General features: G+C 37.2%; 1 protein-coding gene across 3 annotated transcripts in view; it reads left to right on the forward strand.

Moving 5' to 3' along the window:
• TMEM117 (transmembrane protein 117) overlaps positions 1-21,448 on the forward strand; it is a 179,979-nt gene that overhangs the window by 122,769 nt on the left and 35,762 nt on the right. The gene's annotated exons all lie outside the window — the stretch shown is intronic.

The following is a 21,448-nucleotide window of genomic DNA, read 5'->3' on the forward strand; positions in this document are numbered from 1 at the left end:
TAAGCTTCTTTTCCATCAACACCTGCAAGTTTTTCTCCCCAGGGCTCCTCTGCCAAGGGGAGAAAGTAATCCAGTACATTCTGTGCCCATCCTGTACTTGTGCTTGGGATTAAGCTGACCCAGGTGCAGGGCCTTGCACTTGGCTTTCTGGAACTTCACGAATTTGCACAGACCCACCCCTTAATCCTGTGAAGGTCCCCTTCCGTCTAGCATGTTGATTCTACCACATAGTTTGGTGTTGGCAACCTTGCTGAGGTGCACTTGATGCTGCTGTCCAAGTCACTGACACAGATGTGACACAGTGCCCTCCCCACTTCCAACCCCTGGGATCATAACCCATCACAAGTGACTGATCACAACTCCTTGAGTGTCATCCAGCCAATCCACCCACTGGTCTATCCATCAAATCCACATCTCTCTGTAGTTTGAAGGAAGGCTGTCATGCAGTACAATATTAAATGCTTTGTACAATTCCAGGTAGATGATGCCAGTTGTTCTTTCCTTATCCACCAATGCTGTAATGCCATCTTAGTAGACCACTGAAACTGTCAGGCACCAATCTTCCCTTAATGATAAAATCAGTGTTCCGGTATTTTCTGTAAATACTGAGTATTTACACATTATCATGTTAAATGTTGCTTGGCTTTCAGATCCATCTGAAGAAGCAATTCTGAAACTTTGTGCCCAGTGAAGGTCAGCTTAGAAATTCTGTTTTTAAGACCTGTGGATTTCATGTGTAACTGAACACACTAGCACAGTGAAACTGTTCCACCAATATCAATGGGATTTTTAACAGTGGGAACTGAAATCAGTCATCCTGGGGACACTTTGGATGAGGTTATTAATCTTCTGCAGTTTTCAGAAAGATATGGCATTGAGTATCTGATTTTAAAAGTTTTATTCCTCTTGATTTCCTGATAGTTCTTCATGATGTGACTTCTGTTGTGTTTTGGGCATCAATTTTTCAAATACAATTAGTGAAACTCTCCACCTGTTTTCTGATGCAAACAGGCTAACAGCCACAGATTTATAATGGTTCCAGTGAAATCACATCTTGAGATTCAAAGTGCTGCACATGATCAGAATGTGGTTGTAAATTCTAACCTGAGATGCCTTAAAAGGAGGAAAAAATACCTTGGTATATTCAAATTCAATTCAAATACCTTGGTATATTCAAAGCCAAATTTAGGCCTAAGAAAGGAATTATAGTACTCTGTCTTTTGTAAAGACTGGACTTAAAGTTGGAGCGAGAGGTTATTATTTGAGTGCTGCCAACTTTATCCTCTATCCCATTCTGTCCCCATTCAGATTCTTACACTCCATGACCATTTTCAGAATGAACCCTTTTCAATACAAAAGCAAACTTAATTAAAACTATCTTTTTAGGATGTGCTTAAAACAGTTATAAATATGAATGTATATAAACTTATTTAGTCCATGTATAAAACCTCAATTTAGATGTAAGGAGCCTTTCTTTTGTTTCTTACTTGCTTTTCTACTTTGAAAAAATTGGTATGGCTGTAAAATTAAATGCATCTGCTGACAGCTATCTTAATCAAGGCATTCAAATTCGTATCTTTTTAGGCTGGGTACCATAATGAGAATATTGTGGCTATATTTTTATTTCAGATAATTGCATGTTGTCTGACTGCAATTGTGACTGTGGAAAAAGCAAGGCCTAAAACAAAGTGTAGATTAAATTTTCAATGAAATCCCAACAAAAGGTTGTTAACAAAAGGTGCCCTGCAGGGCTCTTGTTTTCATTATGTACGTTTTGATACTTCAGCATCTTTGCTAGATTTTTCTTCTTTTAACACTAAAAATCATGTTAGCAGTTAAACCTTTACAAAACCAGCTGCCAGTTAAATTTCAGACCATGCATATGTGAGCATGTTTTGTCTAGCAGGAAGTTATCCTGATGAACAGGGTGATTTTGTGATACTGACTAATCAAAGAGCTTCAGTAAACAATATTTTTAATACAATACTTGACATTTTCCATCTTTTCAGATTCTTTATCTACTGAAATGATTGATCTACTCCTTCAATCAAAACCACCTTGACTCCAGTTTACTGCTGTTTGCTTTGTATTACTGATTGTGTTGGTGCATTGGTCAGCACAGTGCTGCTTCTCATGCAGACAAAGAGTAAATATTTCTGGATTTCAGTGAAAAGGGCATCAGCCCTTGTTTGTGATGGCCAAGGGGTAAAGCAAAGCCAGTGAAAACAATTGGAAAACAACTTATTCAGCCTTGAGAAAGGTTCATATTTTTCAAAGCTTTGTTTCCTGCTTTTTGCTGTTGTACTCTTGTTTGCTGCTTCCCCATTTCTTTTTTACACATCCTACCAGATGTGTAAAAAAATTGAAAATTGAAAAAATTGAATTTCATTTCATTTCATTTCTTAAAGACTATCTTACAATTGAGAAGGAAAAGGCAAGGACCAGGAAATTATCAAATTATTACATTAGAATGAAGGAGGTTTTCATTTCACTTTTGTGACTTGCTATGGCAGTTTTAATTTATTCAATGCTGTGCTTAAAATTATAAAAAAGTAAGTAATTTCTTATTTTAAAAATACTAGATACAGCTTTGTCCCAGTTCTGAACAAACCTCTTTGAGAGTGTGCACTTTTGCTAGCTTCAGTGCAAGCTCCTTTTTCATTCATACTTTTCATTTAGATGGGTTAGTTTGAATTTTTTTTAAAGCACTTCTTCTATGAAGTCAGGCTGAGAGAGCTGGAGTTGTTCAGCTTGAAGATGAAAGAGTTCCAGGGAGACCTTATCACAGCTTTGCAATGACTTAACAGGCTGACAAGAAAGATGGAGAGGAACTTTTTACAAAGAGGTGTCAAGATAGGATGAGGGGGAATGGCTTTAAATGAGAAGAGGATAGGTTTAGACCAGATGTAAGGAAGAAATTCTTTCCTGTGATGGTGGTGGAGCACTGGAAGAGATTGTCCCAGAGAACATGTGGATGTCTTAGCCCTGGAAGAGTTCAAGGCCAGGTTTGATAATGCTCTGAGCAACCTGATATAGTGAAAGGTGCTGGCAGGGGAGTTGGAAAAAGAATATCTTTAAATTCCCTTTCAACCCAAACCATTCTGCTTCTGTGATCCCTACTATAAAATAAAACAATAATTTTATAACTTTTAGAAAATTCGTTTTGTATAAACACACACCTGTGACCATGGTTTAAAAACAAACTGCTGTTATAAATGCTCTTACAGGGGACCTCCATTGTGCCAGCATTGCACAGCCCAGAAGTGAACTCTGCCCCATGGAGGTTAGTGCCTGGAAGTCTAATTTTAAAAAGAAACGTGGCACAGAAATGTGCTGAATCCCTTGACTATAAACATATATTTGCTGCTCACAGAAGTGGTGTGCCAGTAAAAAAATGGACCAGAACACATGCTCAGCTTCCAGTTATTTGCATGCTTTGACCTGACCTCATCTATTGAAATATTCAAGGCCAGTTGGCATAGCACGGGAAGCATAGGTCTTGGGAAGGAAATAGAGTGATGCATGTTTTCAATGACAGTAAACAAGCTGGAAATATCTTATTTGACTTTTAAATGATATACTGAGTTGAGAGATGGAATTTAAGTGGGAAACAATCAGTTTTAAATTGAATAAATTTGATCTGGAGGGTCTGGAGGAAGACAGTACTGGCAATGTAATTTTTAATGCATTATTTCTCAGGATGAAACTTCTCTCAAAGACAGGTCCAGATTTCTTGTCTGAGCTTCTCGTTAGTATTCTGTCACATAAATTCTAACATACTCATGTTTGTAAAAATTATAAATAAAATATAATATGAGTATTAGTGCTTCCCAAGTATACTTTCAATATCTGATTAGGCTTGACCAAGCTGCATGAGCATACCCCTATTATAAGGCATTTTTTCTTTCAAAATGTGACACAACTGATATTGTAATGTCTTAAATGCTGAGGATTTAAGACTGTCTGTAGCTTTCAGGTTGATTATAGAATCATTTAGATTGGAAAGGACCTTCAAGTCCATCTGTTAACCCAGCACTACCATGTTCACCACTAAACCTTGTCCCTAAGTGCCACATCTACATGTCTTTTAAATACCTCCAAGCACTTCCCTGGGCAGCTGGTTCCAATGCTTGAGAACTCTTTCAGTGGGGAAACTTATCCCAATAGCCAATCTAAACCTGTCCTGGTGCAATTTGACATTCTTTCATCTTATGTCACATCTTATATCACTGGTTACAAGAGACTGACCCCACCTGTCCTCAGCCTCCTGTTAGGCAGTTGCAGAGGACAGTAAGGTCTCCCCTGAAAAAGTTCTCCTTTTCTCCAGGCTAAACAACCACATTTCTCTCAGCTGTTCCATATACTTGTGATATGGACTTGTGCTCCAGACCTTTCATAGGTTTTGTTGTCCTTCTTTGAATATGCATACTCCAGCACCTCAAGGTTAATGCAGAATCAGGGCAGTACTTGTGGAGATCTTGAGGATTGCTTCCTCAGGATGGCTTACTCAAAATTTTAGCTGATATACTGTAGTTATGTTTAACTTTAATAATTTGAACAGGAAAAGTTTTGGTTCATAGTAGAATAATTTGTAGGGTACAACATTATCTTAGTTTTAATTAAGGTGTTTTAAAAACATTCAGCTTTTCCTCTTTTGTGTATCTGAACTGATAAAATTATCTGAATCCTAAAGTTTTATTTTTATGGAATGTAAAAAATTTATACTTTATCCCAAACCAAATTAATTAAAAAGGTGCAAGCACAGGCAAAAGCATCTGGTAGGTGATAATAGTATTTCAAAAAATGATTGGTTTATGTTTCAGAAAGGTTGGACTTAGAATTAAGCTTCTGTATTAAATGTTGTTTAGCAAAGTTTGTCAACCTATTATACGATTTCCAACTCTTCCCACCTGAAACATTTCTGTGAAACCACATACTGATGTCTTCAGTTAAGAGCACCACTTTCTTCTTGTGCCACAAGATTTTTCAGTGACTACAGTATATGTTGGCTGGTTTCAAAAAGCATACACTGTCTTTTAATCTATACACAACCTCAATTAGTGTTCAGGTCAGTAAGTGGGAAGACATTTATAGAATCAATCATTTTGGGTTAAGGAGTACACAGACTGCAAGTGTACTAATGGAATGGAAATAATGCCTGGAACATCTCCAGAACAGTCACAGTCTCAATGGAGCAATTAAATATGTATGAAGAATGTTTGCAGTGAAGTTCAAACACATCAGCCTGAGGCTTATTTTTTGGTTTAATTTATTCTCTGCCTTTCTGTGTACTGCTGCTTGATGATTCTAAAACACTTCTGCATACTGCCTCCTGCATCATCTATGTATACACTGACTGACAGATACAATGACAGTTGCTATTTTTAATCACTATCTCAGGAACAAGGAGTAGACTCTACAGTAGAAAAGTGCAAGGTGAGTATTGAGGTTAACAATTTTTATTCATTAATGAATTCAACATAATTCACAGAATGGAAAATAGTCTTCAGATTTAATTCAGGCAGTGTTTGAATATTTAGCAAAACTTCTTAGTCTGAATCTGTTGGTGTGATTAGAGTATTTCATTATATGCCTTGTAGTCCATACCTTCATATTGGTGCTTCTTTCCTTCATGAAAGAGATGCTTGTCCTGCAGTTAGAGACTGATTTTTTTTATATCATTGTGAAAGCAAACACTCCTTAAAAAGTTAGTGACTCTGTTTCCTGGTAATTGCTGTTCTTCGCAAAATGTGTAAAAGGACGTGCTATATTCAGCTTTCTTTGCTGTTTTCAGCCATAAACAAAACAAAACTATCTGGGGCTTTGTAAAGCATGTTTGTTTCCTTTGATGGGTCGGGCTTCTATGATTTGTGAGTGATCAGAGAGCACCAGTGTATTAGCTGGTTCATCTGTTATCAATTCATGCGCTCTGAGTGAGCACCATTGTCGTTTAACCAAGCCAAGGGCTATTGGCAAAGCAACTGAGCAAAGAGAGCCTTTTAAAAGGATTACTGGTAATGTAATTACTTGTGCAAGATGTATGGATATCTCCTGAATAAAAACACCAGCATCTTAATATGTTCTTTAAACAATACCATTAGTGGAATCAGAGCTTGTGTTCCAGTAATGGCGTACGCTGCTGTTGGATAATGGCACAGTGAAGCAAAGGCATTTGTGTGAGGTAAACACTGAACTAAAGCCAGATATGTGGTTTTGTTTCTTTATATAGTTTCGAGGCTGTTATTGAAGCAAAATTTGCTTTCTAGCGATGCTAGCATTGTTTTATTAAATGCAATGAGGTTTTGAGGCCTCAGAACTTCCAGAAGATTTTCTTTAGGTCTAGAGGAAAATCTTTTTTTATCTATAGTCAATCTCTAACTGCTAATAATATCAATAATTGTAATGAAAGAAATATGCTATTAATATCACCCATATTACCAGAGATATCAGCAGTATGTAATATAATTTAATTTTATAAAGAAACAATTTATTTCAGACCTTCAATTCATGCATAGAATAAGCAATCTTGGTGAAGTTGCAAATTTAAGAAAATCTTTATGCTTCTGAACAGTTGTTGTCAAAGGCTTTTGATATTGACTTTAACCATCAAGATGATTGACTTTTTTAGTGAATAGGTACATTCACATGTGTTTAAACAAGCACCTGACCTTTGTCTTTTGGAAATCAATGACAGAAGCCCAGTAGTCGTCAGTGAAACTTTAATCCTCCTTTTGATACTGACAGATTTTTTTTTCCATTTAGGTGTAGGGGATGTTTTCCCTTGAAGTGTTTAATAAGCTCCATGGCATCCATAAAAATAGATTATTCAAGCATACAATAATACCTGTCCTGTTTGATTTCTTTAGTCTTAAACCCTTTTCTCAACTTTGATAGTATTTCCCTCTAAGAACTTCTATACTTTTTTCTTCACAGTGTTGGTTCTTATCTTCTATTATTCCATAAGCAAACTTCTGATGCTTAGTGTGTGTTTTGTTTTTTTTTGGAGTTTTTATTTGTTTCCACCTTATCTGGCTCTTTTTCACATTCACTTATTTTTTTCTTACAGACCTAATTTCCGATTTTGAGTAATAACAATATTCTTAACACGTATATCTTTATGATTCTTATATAAGAAACCTGATTGGGTTATTGTTTGTGATATGTGGGGAAATAATCTGACTTTATCAGTGCCAGAAGTTACATACTTACCTTGTATGATACAACATCCTAAACTTTAATGTGTCTTGTGACAGCAGGTTTTGTCTCTCAATGGAAGAACAGACTAATAAAGAAAGCTGACACTAATATCTAGGTGTATGTAGACAAAATATTCATACCTTATCCATCTGAATTTACTATCCTATAATATTATTTTAAGCATTGAAATATATTAAAAATTATCTTGAATTTGACCTACATATTTGTGGGGCTTGCAGTAATCGAGATAATCAGACCATTTAAATATAATTCTCTGGCTATGGATTTAGGACCCTAGCTTCAGTCACAAACTAAAGTTTTATCATAAAATCTTCCAATGGACCTTGTGAAAATTTTAACTATCCATCCATCTTGTCAAGCCATCTTATTATGCTCATTTTTTGTGTTTTCTGATCAGTTTGGAAATTGAAACAGGTTAAAAAAGATTAAGAGGGAGGAATCACTACTTTGTAATGCCATTATTTATTTTATCTCCTCACTTTTATAATTTTTGTTTTTAAGATTATTCATGCTATGTGAATATCTGCAGTGATAAGACTTTTTGTGATTGAGGTAATTCCTAGTAAATGGACAAAACCAGAGCTCCTTGAACCAAAAGAGGAAGAATTCAACTTTCATGTCTCTCCCTGCATGAGCAGAAAGAGGAAAAAGATATTATTATCCTATTTTGCCATCTAAGGTCTGGGCTTTGGATTGTTTCAGGAACCTTTTGGCCTTGTGACACAGCTGTGCTCATTAGGACACTGGCAATTAGGGCTCAGTTTTATAATTTTCTTTGCAATATGAACAGACTGAATGAGCATTAATAACACTCTAATTGGCAGCAGGTATGACTATGTTCTGAAACAATCCAAAATTAAAGAAGCATTTTAATTTGCTACCTAATATTAAATTTTTCAATATAAATGAAAGGAAACTAAACAATCACTAGCAGGCCTTGGGTTGCAAAAAGAATGGGCTTTAAAAAATCACTACAAATAATGTAATAATGTAAGTAGAAGGCTGTTGGAGATATTTTTAAACAATTCCTTTCTAAAGAGCACCTAGGTCAGACCTATTTGGAATGTAATCGATGGGAAGGTCCAAGGTGCCAGCACAGCAGGCACACACACCACCAGCATAGTATGTTAAGCAGGGGCTAAGATTTTAATTAGCTTTCACGGGTTTCAAGTTACTGATTTGTTCTAAACTTTCTGGCTTTGTGAGCTATTCTGTTATCATCTTTCTGAAAGAGATTTGAGGACACTTTTCCACATGGTCAGTCCACCTTGGAAGTAGTCTTAATTCTTCAAACTGAGTTATGAAAACTTATTTTTTGGTTTGTTGGTTGTTTTTTGTTTTTTGTTTTTTTTTTTTTCCTTTAGAGAGAGGTAATTTATACACTCTCTTTGAATTATGCCTTGTAACCAGACCCCTTCATATATTCACTTATTCCCGTTCAAGTAAAGCAATAGAGCTCTGCTAGTGTCGTTCATTACACATATCCCATCCTTTAAACAAATTTCATGCAAATGTAATTACAGAAATCTAAATAGAATTAAATATGTGTTTTCCCAGAATTTAGATTTATGCAAATTCAAGGAAAGTATAAGTTGATTGACAGAGAAATTGGTAACAGCATTAGTGTCTAGAAGCATTGTTAAAATTTGTTCTAGCAGCATATTCTCAAGATCTTGTGTGCTATAGAATATTCTGAATGAAGTTAAGGGCATCTTGCTTAGCAGGCAGATAGCTTCAGAGAAGATGTTGTGGCATTCTGCAGTTACTGTTTGTAATTGCAACTGGTTGTCACCCCAGTCCTGTATAACCCCTATCTGAAGCCCCCTTTAAATGCAGAATGAAATGCCTGTATAAACAATCATTGGTTATAGCATTTATGAACACTTTTAAAACTAAAAAAAATCCAGAATGTAAAGTCTATTCCTCCCCAAATAAATATCAGAATACTCTTCCTGTGCACTGAAAACCTGCTTTAACTCAGTGAAGGTAGCTTCTGCTTGAGATGAAATAGATTTTTTTTTTAGTAGACATTGATGGGGTTATCAGCTCAGAAATGTCTGTGATAGATTACCAGTAATGGATGGAAAGGCCCAGGGATGATTTTAAGTCACATTCATCTTTCATGGCCTCTTAGCTAGAGATGACAGTTATTTTCAGGGCTCCCAGGAAGAACATAAAACCAAAAAATCTCCTTGAAGAACTGGTCAAATTAATTTAATATCAACTCTGTACAATGACTGGATGACCTAGGAGAAAACTGAAGATAACTAACCAAGTTAATCCAAATGACTAAGTGAAGCTTTCTGAGATGCTCTATCTAGTCCCCAAAGCTGTCTTCCCTCTTGGAACCTTTGTGAAATGGATGCAGTTATTTGCAATACAAAAGTCTAAAAATGTGGCTGATTCTAGTCTTTCCAGTGGTTGATCAAAGAAGCCCATTTATTCCAAATTCTGATTTGTTTCAAAGTCTCATGAACAAGACAAAGGTTCCCTGTTTAGAGAGAAAGTGAGATGCTGCAAAATATAGCCCTTCCAAAAGTATTCCTCTAGCTTCTCACTGTAGGTGCTTGCTGGAGATTGACTGACCAATCATATACATGGTGGGGTGGCCGCTTGTAGGCATTTATGCTCATCAAACACACGTGTTGAAGCATTTACCAGGAAGAAAAGGATCATAGAGCTGTAAAACTAGAGGGGACACAATCAGTGAGGAGTAGAAGTGTTTAAGAGAATATTAAACATGGAATATATGTTTAAAAAAATTTGGTCAGCACAATCTCTATCAAACTTGGGGTCTCCTTAGCCACAGCTGAACTATTTTGAGCACAGTATAGTCATGCAAGCAAAGCAAAATCTGATGTACTATTTGGGTCTCTGGAAATAAACTGGGTGGATACCTAACCTCACCTAGATGTGGCCCTTTGTCCAGACAGCTTGTCTATTTCTTGGGCATGGTAAAAGGCCTGTCCCCGGCTTGTAGCCTGGGTCTGGTGAAAGAACTACCTTGTTGGATGGGTATAAGAGTTGTGATTAATCAATTACTCTCCAAGTCTTTCTAAAAGATGGTTATAACCCTAAAGGAGATCCATGAGAGAAAACTGTGGGAGAAGAAACAAATGCCTCTGATTATACCCCAGGAAAAAAATAAAAACTGACGGCTTTTAGCAGTCCCTGTAAATCCCTACTGTGTGAGCTCTGCAGTGTCATTCAGCAATCCAGTACTACTACCCTGCCTTAAATCCTGCTGAGGTGTCCTTAGTCCTTTGCATTAGTCCCAGATCAACAAAAAACTATCAAATCTTAGGGCCAAAGAGGCTCTATTACAAGTTAAAAACCACCTGGAAATCCATTCAGAACTAAGGTCAAGTTGACAGGTAAGGAGGGAGAAGTGGGTCTAAAATTGAAGAGTACTGACTGCAAGGAGGGAATGTGAGCTAAAAGCAAATGGGTTTTTATTTCAACATAGAATTATGTGACTGAGATGGTAAATTCTGAGCATCTTTAATGCTAAGTATTACTTATCAGGGTGTTAGAAGTTGAAGAGACCAAGGCTGGAGGGTAAAGGATGACAAATTATTTATGGAGGAAAGGGATCTTTGCTTATACTTTTTTTGGGAATCCTGAAATAAAGCTTTTGATTGCTGTATTTTAAGAAAACCAAAAAATTAAAATAAGTATCATTATTGGTTAACCTTTCATTGATAAATGTTTCTCATCTATGGGAAGGAATTTCTGAGCAGAATTAGCGAGACCCCTGTCTCCTCAGAGTAGCCAGCATGATGATCCAATCCACATGGATGATTGCTGATCTGAGCCCCTGCACTTTTTGCAGGGCTGGTGTGGGACAAGCTTTAGCCCGGGTTTCACTGCATCTTTGCTGAGTTCACTGAATATTGCTGTTCCTTCCAAGATTTATCTGGTTTGCATTTACTGGAACAATTTAGAAAAGAGTGCAGATTAGTCTCAGCATAGAACACAGGACTTTTTCTGAAATACTGAAATGTTTCTGTTTGAGGGGGTAACTATTTCCTGGAAAACTCAAAGTTTATCCAGTATGTATCTGGGCAGCTTAGTGAATTTAGCCATAATAATTCCCCAGTTCCCTTATGCACCTTCTTCTTGGAAATTTCTAATATTTATCTTCCACTGAAAAAGTGACAATATATTCACATTGTCATAGAGCTGTGAATATAATTATTAGAACAGCACTGACTGTCAGTATGTGTTTTGGTGAGTCTTTTTATTAACTTCTTTTTGTTCAATCTTATTTCTAGTCCTGTTCTACTATTAGAAAGGTTAACTTTCCAGGAAGTCAAAATCACAGTAATTTGCATGCAATTTTTCTTTTTTTCTTAAGAAGGCCTGTCAGCATTATACTGGAACTGGCTCAACTTGAGAAAAATAAGTTATATGAACTTTCCTTTTTCTAGAGAACTTTTGAGTTAGTATAAATTCTCTTTTCATCCTGTCATTCGCTTTCTTGGAATAGGTTGGCTCCATTTTCTTGTTCACCTTCCCAGGGCATTTGGTGGGGAGCAACTGTTAGCTCCTCCCATCCCCCAGGCTCTCTTTATGGCACAAACGCTTCAGCCCCTAACCAGTAAAGCTTTAAAATGCTCCACTTTAAAAAAACACCACTTTAGTTTATTGCTAACTTTTATGTAATGTTGGCCAAAACCTGGATGTGATATTCTGGATATGAGCAAAGTAATGTCTCTTGATCTACTGGTTGTGCCTCTGTTATTGCAGCCCTGGACCCTGTTGGAACTTCTTTATTGCCAGCAGACATGCCTGGCATGCACTCAGCTTGCTGTCTACTAATACCCTTTTCTCACTGAGGTAAAATTGATATTATTTGAAAGATTTTTGACACAAATAAGTGTTGTTCAGGAAGCAAGATTAAAGTTTTGTTTGGTTTTTTGTTTGTTTTTTTATGTTGCAGTTGTTTTGGAAATACATTTAATCAAAACAGAATTAAGTTGTTGGGTGAAAAACCCTATATTTATTTGAAATGCTATGGGGAAAAAAACCTGAAGAACATTTCAAAACAATTGCAATTATATATAACTGTGATAGGGTTTGCACAGATATATCTATGATATATCCTATTATTTTAGGCTTCATACACCATCATATCTATGGGATACAGTTTCTCATATCTATGGGATACAGTTTATCATTCATCAAGATGTTGATGAATGAGAAACTGTATCCCATAGATATGATGGTGTATGAAGCCTAAAATATTGAGAAATTTACTGGTCCATAAAAGTACTGTGTAGATAGATTATACACCTAATCTAGTCTAGAACATAGTTAGCTATTAAACTGTTATGTTTAATTTATTCTAAATTTGAAATGCTTTTTAAATTTCAGTTTTGGCTGTAATATATTGTCTGAGAAGCCTTGACTGTGCAAGTGTATACTGTATAGTTCTCCTACCCACTTACCATAAATGTTTTCTAAGAGTAGCAACATGACAGTATCTGGGCAAGGACAACATGTTCCATATGTTCTGCTTAGATAAAGTAAGTTCCATTTTTGTCCTTTATGCTTTGTAACTCTTAGAACCATAGAGTGATATTTTTATAGTCACACATACTATGGAAAATTTTATAGGGTCTGTTCTTGTTTTCTTTTCCAAAAACTTGTGAAGATAATTTTATGACTGCCACATCAAAATTATATGTGAAATCATTTCAATTTTCTAAAATATGTTTTAAAAAGCAGGTAAACCCCAACTTTTCAGTGACTGCTTTCATGTGACCATTTATAAATACAAATTTTCCATTATTTTATTTAAACATGAGTGTTGTTAATTCCTACATAAAATATATTTGGTTTTCAATTCAAAAATTCAAAGGCTTTTCATTTAAAGAAATTAAAACATCAAGAACTGACTTCAGTTTTGAGATCCAGTTCTGGGTTCAGGTGTCTGGTGTTTATGTGTTGATCGTGGCTATCAACATGCCAGCTCCTGCTACTGCCAGTGGAGCTCTGGCCAATGCAGGTGATAATCATTCAGCTTGCACAAGTAGAAATGTACATGTAGTCACCTGCAGAATTTTCCAGACTCCATCATTTGGATAAAGGTGGGATTCAGGTCCCTAGACATGGGCATTGGCTAAAATTTGAAATGCTTTGCTGTGCTGAGATAGTGCACAGGCCTGGTGGACAGGACACAGGGCTCAGAGGAGACCTTCTGCTGCAAAGTTTGAAGACCAACCAAAGTACTCCACAGCAGTCCAAATCACACTAAACTAAATTTGGTTTAGGCAACCAAATCTCACACTACATCTCTGTTGACTGTCATGAGAGATTAGATATGTTATTTCACATGTAGACTTCTGAAAAAAAACCCCCTCAATGGTTAGGTTTCTGGCTGATTCTGAATTCCTTATAAAATTTTCTAATTGCACTAAACTAATCCATATGTAAAAATAATGTATTTTTAAAAATATAATGATCAGTTTTTTGCTTGGCTCTAAAAAATGTAGCAGATCTCACTGTGCTTTCGGAAAAACTGGAATAACTTAAATGCAGAAAAGAAATATGAGTCTAAAATATCCTGAAGTAAACATTCAGAGTGTTGTTTATATAGTAAAACATGGATCAAGTTTAAAGTTCCATTAATGATTAAACTAAGTGTGAACAGAAGCAATGCTAATAAATTCAGCAATTGAGAGGTAATGAAAGACTCACTTTATTAATTAATAATTTTTACCACTTTTCTTACTTAGATGTTTTCAATTGTGTCTTCTGAAAATCAATCAGTTTGTCTTAAATCAATCATCTAGAAATCTAAATAATGCAGATCATAGACAGGATTGAAAATGTGATGTTAAATCCACACTTACACTCTTTCTTGTTTCTAAAATTAGAATTTAATAATGTGTCTCAATTCAGGAAAATCAAGGAGATGTTGAGACATACTTCCAGCTCCTGCTCTAGGTCTGAAAAGCTCAATTTTAGGCTTTTAGAATAGCGTTTCAATTACCATCTAAATGCACTTGAAATAGGTTTTCCTTCTAAATGTTAAAATGTATATATTTTCTGTTTCAAAAGTTTTTTCCTGTTCTACATTGCAATGAATTTAAGACTTTACTGAATATTTCATGGTAACTGAGAAATGGAGACCAATAACATTTTGTTCTCATGATGAGTTTCTAGCAATTGCTGAGGATGCTGGAAACATGAAAGCCCAAGTCCCTGTTTTGTATGTTTTGGCATATATCCCATGTCTTGCTGTTATGATAAATGGCCTTTACCTCACTCTAACCAGGGACTGGGAATAACTGAGCACTAAGACACATGGGTATAGGAAATCTGTGTCCTGAGAATTGTTGACTCATGACTAATGTCATATCATGACTAATGCTGACTCATACTAAGCAGACCAACTCCAGCTAGAGAATCTGAACAAATTGTACCTTGTAGCATGTGCAAATCTTCTTGTTATTGCATCCAGCTGGTCTCATTAACACTGGTCTGACTTCCTCAGAACAGGTAATGGCCTCTGCACTGTTTGTATCATCCTGTGTAACTGAGATGCTGCCCAGCTCCTTAACCACAATGAGGTGCAGGGATTGTGCCTGGTTCTGACACAGCTTCCCTCACATTGCAGAATTCACCCCTTTCACAGGTACATTTTGCACATTGATGAGCTGCACTTGTCTGAATATGCACAATTTTTGCTGAATAATTGCCAGGCAGGTCTATCCTAAGGCATAATGTTGCTCTGAAAATATTTTTTAAATCTTTTTTTCTGTGATTTTTTGAGCAGCTGTCTTCCACTCCCCATTCCATTGATGAAATAAGTGATGTATCCATCTGAAAGTAAAACAGAAAATGGCTTCTCTTTACCTTATATAGAATTGTGTTTGGTTTTCTGTTTTGGTTCATGTTTTTTTCCAAATGCTTTCTGCTGGAGTTAAGCAATTAACTTCTAACTTTGGAATTTGAACATAAAGTAGAATTCCTTTGATATGATTCATGTGAGTTTTATACTACCTTGCATATGATAGTGGTTGAAAATGTTCTTTACAAGTGAGACCCTGAACTTTCATAAACTGTTTTTGCTTTTTTTGTGTCACAGATAGGAAATAGCATTTGAAATGTAAAGCTTATGGTGATGAATTTAATTTAAATGAGCTGCTGTTTGAAATAGATAACACTTCCATTTTAGTAAATTAATGGTGTGGCAAAAAGAAACTCAAAGATGCTTCTACCTGTAATAAAAAAATTATGCTCTCTAGAATTCTGATCTTGCACCATGTGATTACATTACCTAATCTTATTAATTTTATTACATGAAACATAGCAAAATGTTTTCTTTATATATTAACATAAATGTAATTTCAAGCTTTATACAAATCTTTGGGCAAAAATCCCAAATAGCTCTGGAATCATATTGATACACTCTAATAAAACCAAAACTGTTACAGTCAAAAGATAGATGTAAAGCCAGGTTTGTGGGAAGGATGTTAGGATTAGGGTAGCTGCAGGAACATCTGGGGCTGGAAAAGGCAAGACAAGGTGATCCCAGCAAGGCCTCAGCCTTGCTGCTCCTCCACTTTTCTCATTTGGAAAATCCATAGGATTTGCTTACTGTTAGGGCTTAAACTGGGCTTGGGGTTAGGGTTTAGTGTTCAGTTTAAGGTTAGGGTTGAGAGAGTCAAAGAGCCTAGAGCTCCAGGAGCACTGGGGCTGGAAAAGCCATGCCAGCACCATCCCAGCAAGGCCCCAGCTTTGCTGCTCCTGCACCTTTTTGGACTGGAAACCCATTGTGTAGGGTTAGGGCTAGCCTAATGCTGGGGCCAGGATTAGGCTTAGGGTTAGTGTTAGCTTTAGGGTTAGGGTTGAGACAGTCAAAGAGCCTAGAGCTCCAGGAACACTGGGGCTGGAAAAGCCATGCCAGCATGATCCCTGCAAGGCCCCAGTGTTTCTGGGACCTCCATTTTTCTGGTCTAGAAAACCCATAGGATTTTGTTAGATTTAGAGCTGAACCTGGTGTTAGGGTTAGGATTAGGGTTATACTTAAGGTTAGGGATGAGAGATTAAAAGAGCCTCAAATTCTAGGGACACTCTGGCTGGAAAAGACATAGGAAGTCAATCCCATCAGGGCCCCAGCCTTGCTTCTCCTACATCTTTCTGATCTAGAAACCCCATAGTGTGAATATATAAAAAAGCAGAAAACCAATTCCAATGTTGCCGCCTCAGAGCGTCCTTTATACTCTGTGGTGTCCAATTTCTTCAGCTCACCAGTCAGAATGACAAGAAGCATTGTTTAGAAGATTTAACTAGGAACCTGTGGTTCTCAAAATGTGCAGTGTTTGCTATTGATAAGAAGTTATGAGCCATACACAGCATAGAGAGTTTCAGACAGGTATTTCAGAGCTGGTAGTTCCTGGCAAATGCTGAATTATACATTACTTTCAACAGGACAGAAGTCAGGCATACACTTCTGTGGTGACAAGAACGTTAAAAAATAATGTGATTCAAAGTTTGAATTATAAACCATTTTCTTCTAATTGATATTTAACTTCAGATAATTAAGTCTCATTGATGGTAATCTGCATTAATGTAATTTCTCCCACTTATTCATGTCTGCAGAGTATGCCATGGGGAGTGTGGTGCTCTGAAATCTGACAGTAGTATTGCTTCATATCTCTGCCACGTACTTGTCTCCATCAGCATCAAACACCTTACTTTAACAAAAGAGTTCCAATTAATCAACTCACCAGATATTCCTAGATTTCTAGGGTCTGTATGTATTACCAATTCCCTTCAGTAGCACATTTCTGGGATGGACCTGCCTGTTACCTCTCCATCTGCCCTCTGGTTAATGGTATGGATTGCTCTGGTGTGCACAGGTGGGTTTTCATCTGGATACGTCTGAAGTGCAGACTGGGATCTCACCTGGTGTGCTAAAGTTATGGATGTGTGCTCAGGTCAGTCCACACTACCCAAACACTGTGAAAATGGGATCCTCAGCACCAACTGTGTCACTCTGTGGCACTGCAGTAGCTGCTGGTAGCACAGGAATCTCGAGGCCCTGCTCTCTCTTCTTTCAGAGAGCTGTCCTGTAGGGGCAGGAGAGCAGGGGCCAGCTGGAGGATTGAAGTTATGCTGCTCCAGGGAACACAGATGCTTTCCACCACCAGAGCATCTGTCCCTTATATTTGCTTAATTGCAGAAGTGATTCTGACACCAAGCAACAGGCAGACTAAATATTTTATTTTGAATGGGCTTAGAGTTGCTATTTTTGACAGATTAAATAACAGAGCCCTTCTTAATTAAAATGAGTGAAATAAAAAGTGTTGGCATTTGTATATGAACATCTGCAGTAGCATTTTTCTTTATAGTTATTGTATACTGTGTGACTGTGTATTTGGCCAGTGCTGATTCTGAGATTAAAAATTATGCAGAGTATTTGACTCAATGGATTATCTTTCTTTGCTGAGGACTGGAAAGCCCTTTTTAAATATAAAGAGCAGTAAAATTTGTTGTTCCTTTTCTGTATCTGTTTTCACAGGATATTTGCTACTATTTGGGTATGTTCATGAGAAGTTGCCAAGGCAATCTGAGCCAGTGCAGGTGCATTCCACAGCAAGTGAAGGATTGTGACATATGGGGGGTGGTTTCTCAGTTGGGGAAACCCCAGGCAAGTGCAGAGACATGCCAGGAGCTGGCTGTGTGATGTCAGTGGGACAGCAGTAATGGCAAACACCCACTCCCACAAAGAGCAGCCATAAGGAGTGTGACTGACCAGTTTCTTGGTCCTGTGTTCCATCCCAAATAAGCATTGTATTAAGCAATACCTGGAATTCTTCTTAACAATGTTTCATGATTTACAAATGACCCAGCTTAGTCACAATTATGTGTGAAATTAAGATGAAAAGTTCTCAAGATGCTGAGCCATACAAATCTGAGAGCTACTTTTAAGCACAAGTAGTTTTTTTCTGGAAAATGTGAAGTAAAAGGGCCAGATAGTGGTTTTGCCTCTTGAAAAAGACAAAATGAAAATGCAGAAAATAACTAAAGTTTGTCTTTCATCTCTTCAGTTGGTCTTAACAGAACTCTTACTATCTGATCTTCAAAGCTGTAGCGTCACAAAAGATTTAGCAGAGGGTCATGTAAGAGAAGAAACTTCTAAATATCTCCAAAAATGAGCAGCTCAAAGTCACAAGTAAAGGGAAGGTAGTGTTGTGCAGAGAATTGTATTTAACCTTTGAATTAAAAACTTCATTTTCTCTATGTTACAGTTTGAGAAATGAAGTTCTATCACAGACCAAAATCCATTTTTTATATACTTTGCCCTGCTGATTTAGACATGAAGAATCATGAGACTCCGATTAGAAACAGTTCTTGTTTCCAACATTAGATGTTTTGTGAATTTATACATTTATTAGCTTGTCTTTTATCTTCCCAGGGAAAAATTCTGGATTGTTCAGGTCTTCACTCAATACAGACATCCTGAGGGTGTGGCTGGATGGAGTCAAAGATACCTCTGGTGTAGGTTTGGAATGGCTTTGTGGTGCTGCCTTGGGGCTGCAAGCTAACGAGTTGTGGCCTCAAGGGCTCTGCTTATGAGTTCCTGATGAGGGAGGTAAGACATGCTAAACAGTAGAAGAGAGTGTCTCCAAACATCCAGGATTTAAGATAACAGCAGCTCATTATGCTTCCTCTCTACAAGTTTAGGTTGTGATCCTGTCTGCTGTGAGGGAACCACCACCAGTGACTAAAACCTGCTCAGGCTTCTGGTCCATGTGGATCACAACCTCTCATAATGTATAATATGCTGGATGATAGACATAAAGTTGGTCAGTTTGATCAAAGCTTACAGTGCAAGAAAGAGTTGTGGAAAGGGTCAGAAGGGAAGATGCACTTGTTTTGGACCTTGCCAAGTTTTTGAGAACCAGATTAGTCTGTTGACAAATGGGCCTGTAGCATGGATTCAGTTTGCCATGAGTGATTTGGTTTGACAAATTCATGACCAAACTCAGTCCTGGTAATTAAAGATTATTATAGAGATACAGTCTAAGAAATTGCCTGTTTTTTGAGAGGATTCTGGCAGCAAAAGTTCTTCTCTTTCAGCCTCTCCTTTTTTATCCCTCCCCAGTAGCACTGGGGATTTTGAATAATCGCTGGCGGTGATAAGCACAGAAGTGACTTTTTTGGACCTGCCTAATAATTTTAACTATTCAGTATGCTATTGGTCTAGACAGTGTTTATTTGCACTCTTAAGGAGTATGCAGTAGGTTGTAAAATGTGTGTTATTGCAGCTGAATAGGTGTCCAGGGCACATAATCATTCAATACAGCAAGTTAGAATTAGAAGTGAAATATAAAAGTGTATTTCCTTCGTGAACTAGAGACAGAAATTGCATTTCTTAATGCCTGGTACAGAGAAGAGTCAGTCCTCTCTTGGCCTTCACCTTGTAGCCTTTCTCCTTCTGTAATGAGGAGAGGTCCTGCCAGCAATACGGGGAATAGTTTGACGGTGTAGCTCTTTCTCAATAATGTGCATTGCAGAATAAAGGGCAAACTATACTAGGCTAGGTGTAGCAGGGCAGCTCATACTGGTTTATCCAATACAAGTTATATCAAGTAAAATTAAATCCTCATCTTTTTTTCTTAATCTCCAGGGCACTGTACTTTCACAAGAAGCGAACTGAACTCTAGCCCAAAAAAACTCAGTTTATAATAACTCCAAAAGCACGTATTGAATATCTTGCTGTGTTCCAGTATCATAGGTCAAAAATACAACTGCGTACTAATTATGCTGTTTAATGAGACCGTTTTGAAAGTCTATTTCTAACCTTCTTTGTTGGTCTCGAATTTTCTTATTCTATTAGCGGCCCATTTTCTGCTCCCTTCCCTCCCTGTTTGACATTTCAGAATGAATAACAAAGCCATTTTCTAAGTGCATATGCATTTCCTCGAGGAAATCAGGACTTGAGTACACACATCGGTCTTTGCATGCATGCCAACAAAGCATGAATAAAAATAAGCCTGCCTTTGCTTGCCTACATGCCAAAGTCTGATCTTCCATGCTTTGAACTCTTGCTCCAAAATGCAAATACATAATTCAAGAGGACTGAGGCAGAATAGTCTTGAGCATAACTTCTGGGTATATGCTTCCTATAGCAAAATACTCAGATTTCAATTATGGTTTTAAACTTCCTCTGCCCCAGGAGAGGTGGTTCCACAGAAAGAGGTCAAGGAAAATCAGGGTGCCTAGTGGCTGGGGGAGTCTGCCTTGGTCAGCAGACAAGTGCTGAGGATTGCTTTCTTTCTGGAGAACCTTTCAGGTAAAGTAAGAACATTAACCATGAGAATTTCAGATATGAAGGTGACATAAGTAGGAAAAAAACCTTTGTGTGTCTCAAGAGACTATATGCAAAAGAGAGAGAACTGTCTTTCCAAAGTAAACTGTTCTGTGTATGTGCCAAAGTGGAGCTTGTAGAAAAGTCAGTCAGGTTCAGGTATGGACAGTGGAGATGGTAGGTAAACAAATGTTTTGGGATAAGAGGGCTTGACTTTTCCTTAGGTCTGATTACATCTAATAGGCCTCATTTATTGGTTCTTTTCTTGCCTAGGTGCTCATAATTCTTTCAAGGAAAATTGTTGGGGTGTCAACCATAGTGTTGCATGTAACTGAGTTAATTTATTAAGAACAAAAATAGAAATTCCAAGGTAAAGGTGGTAGCAATCAAGTAATTTTGTGTCTCATTACATTGAGGAAGTGCAGCCCATCATATCACAGAAGAATAATGTCTATGAGTCTAAATGTATTATATTATTGCCTATGTGCATATTTGGTTTCCCTTCCTCACAGATACAGACAAGGCTGCTGTATAAAAAGAAATGCATACAGACTGGTAGTGGGTGACTGCTGGTGTACATTTTTTTTCCCTCTGCTGAGTATTGGTCCTGTTTGGAAATGTCATGGGAAATATTCTTCACTTTATTTTACAACCCTCAGTAGCTGAACAAAATGAGATATTATTGCTGTAGAAAAAAAATCCTGCCACAATTATTTAGCCATGAGCATGCATTCAGATTTTGATATGCCACTATTATAGCACAGATTTGCTGACAGCTATGGCTAGTGGAAGAAGCCTTGCTCACCCTTAAATTACCAGCTAAATTTTCCAGCTTCCGCGGAACGAGAAATTCAATCAGTCACTGCTGCCAGCTCTGTAAGGTATTACCAAAGTGATGCTGGA

The sequence above is a fragment of the Zonotrichia leucophrys genome, chromosome 1A (assembly GCF_028769735.1).
Source record: "Zonotrichia leucophrys gambelii isolate GWCS_2022_RI chromosome 1A, RI_Zleu_2.0, whole genome shotgun sequence".
Taxonomy (NCBI): domain Eukaryota; kingdom Metazoa; phylum Chordata; class Aves; order Passeriformes; family Passerellidae; genus Zonotrichia; species Zonotrichia leucophrys.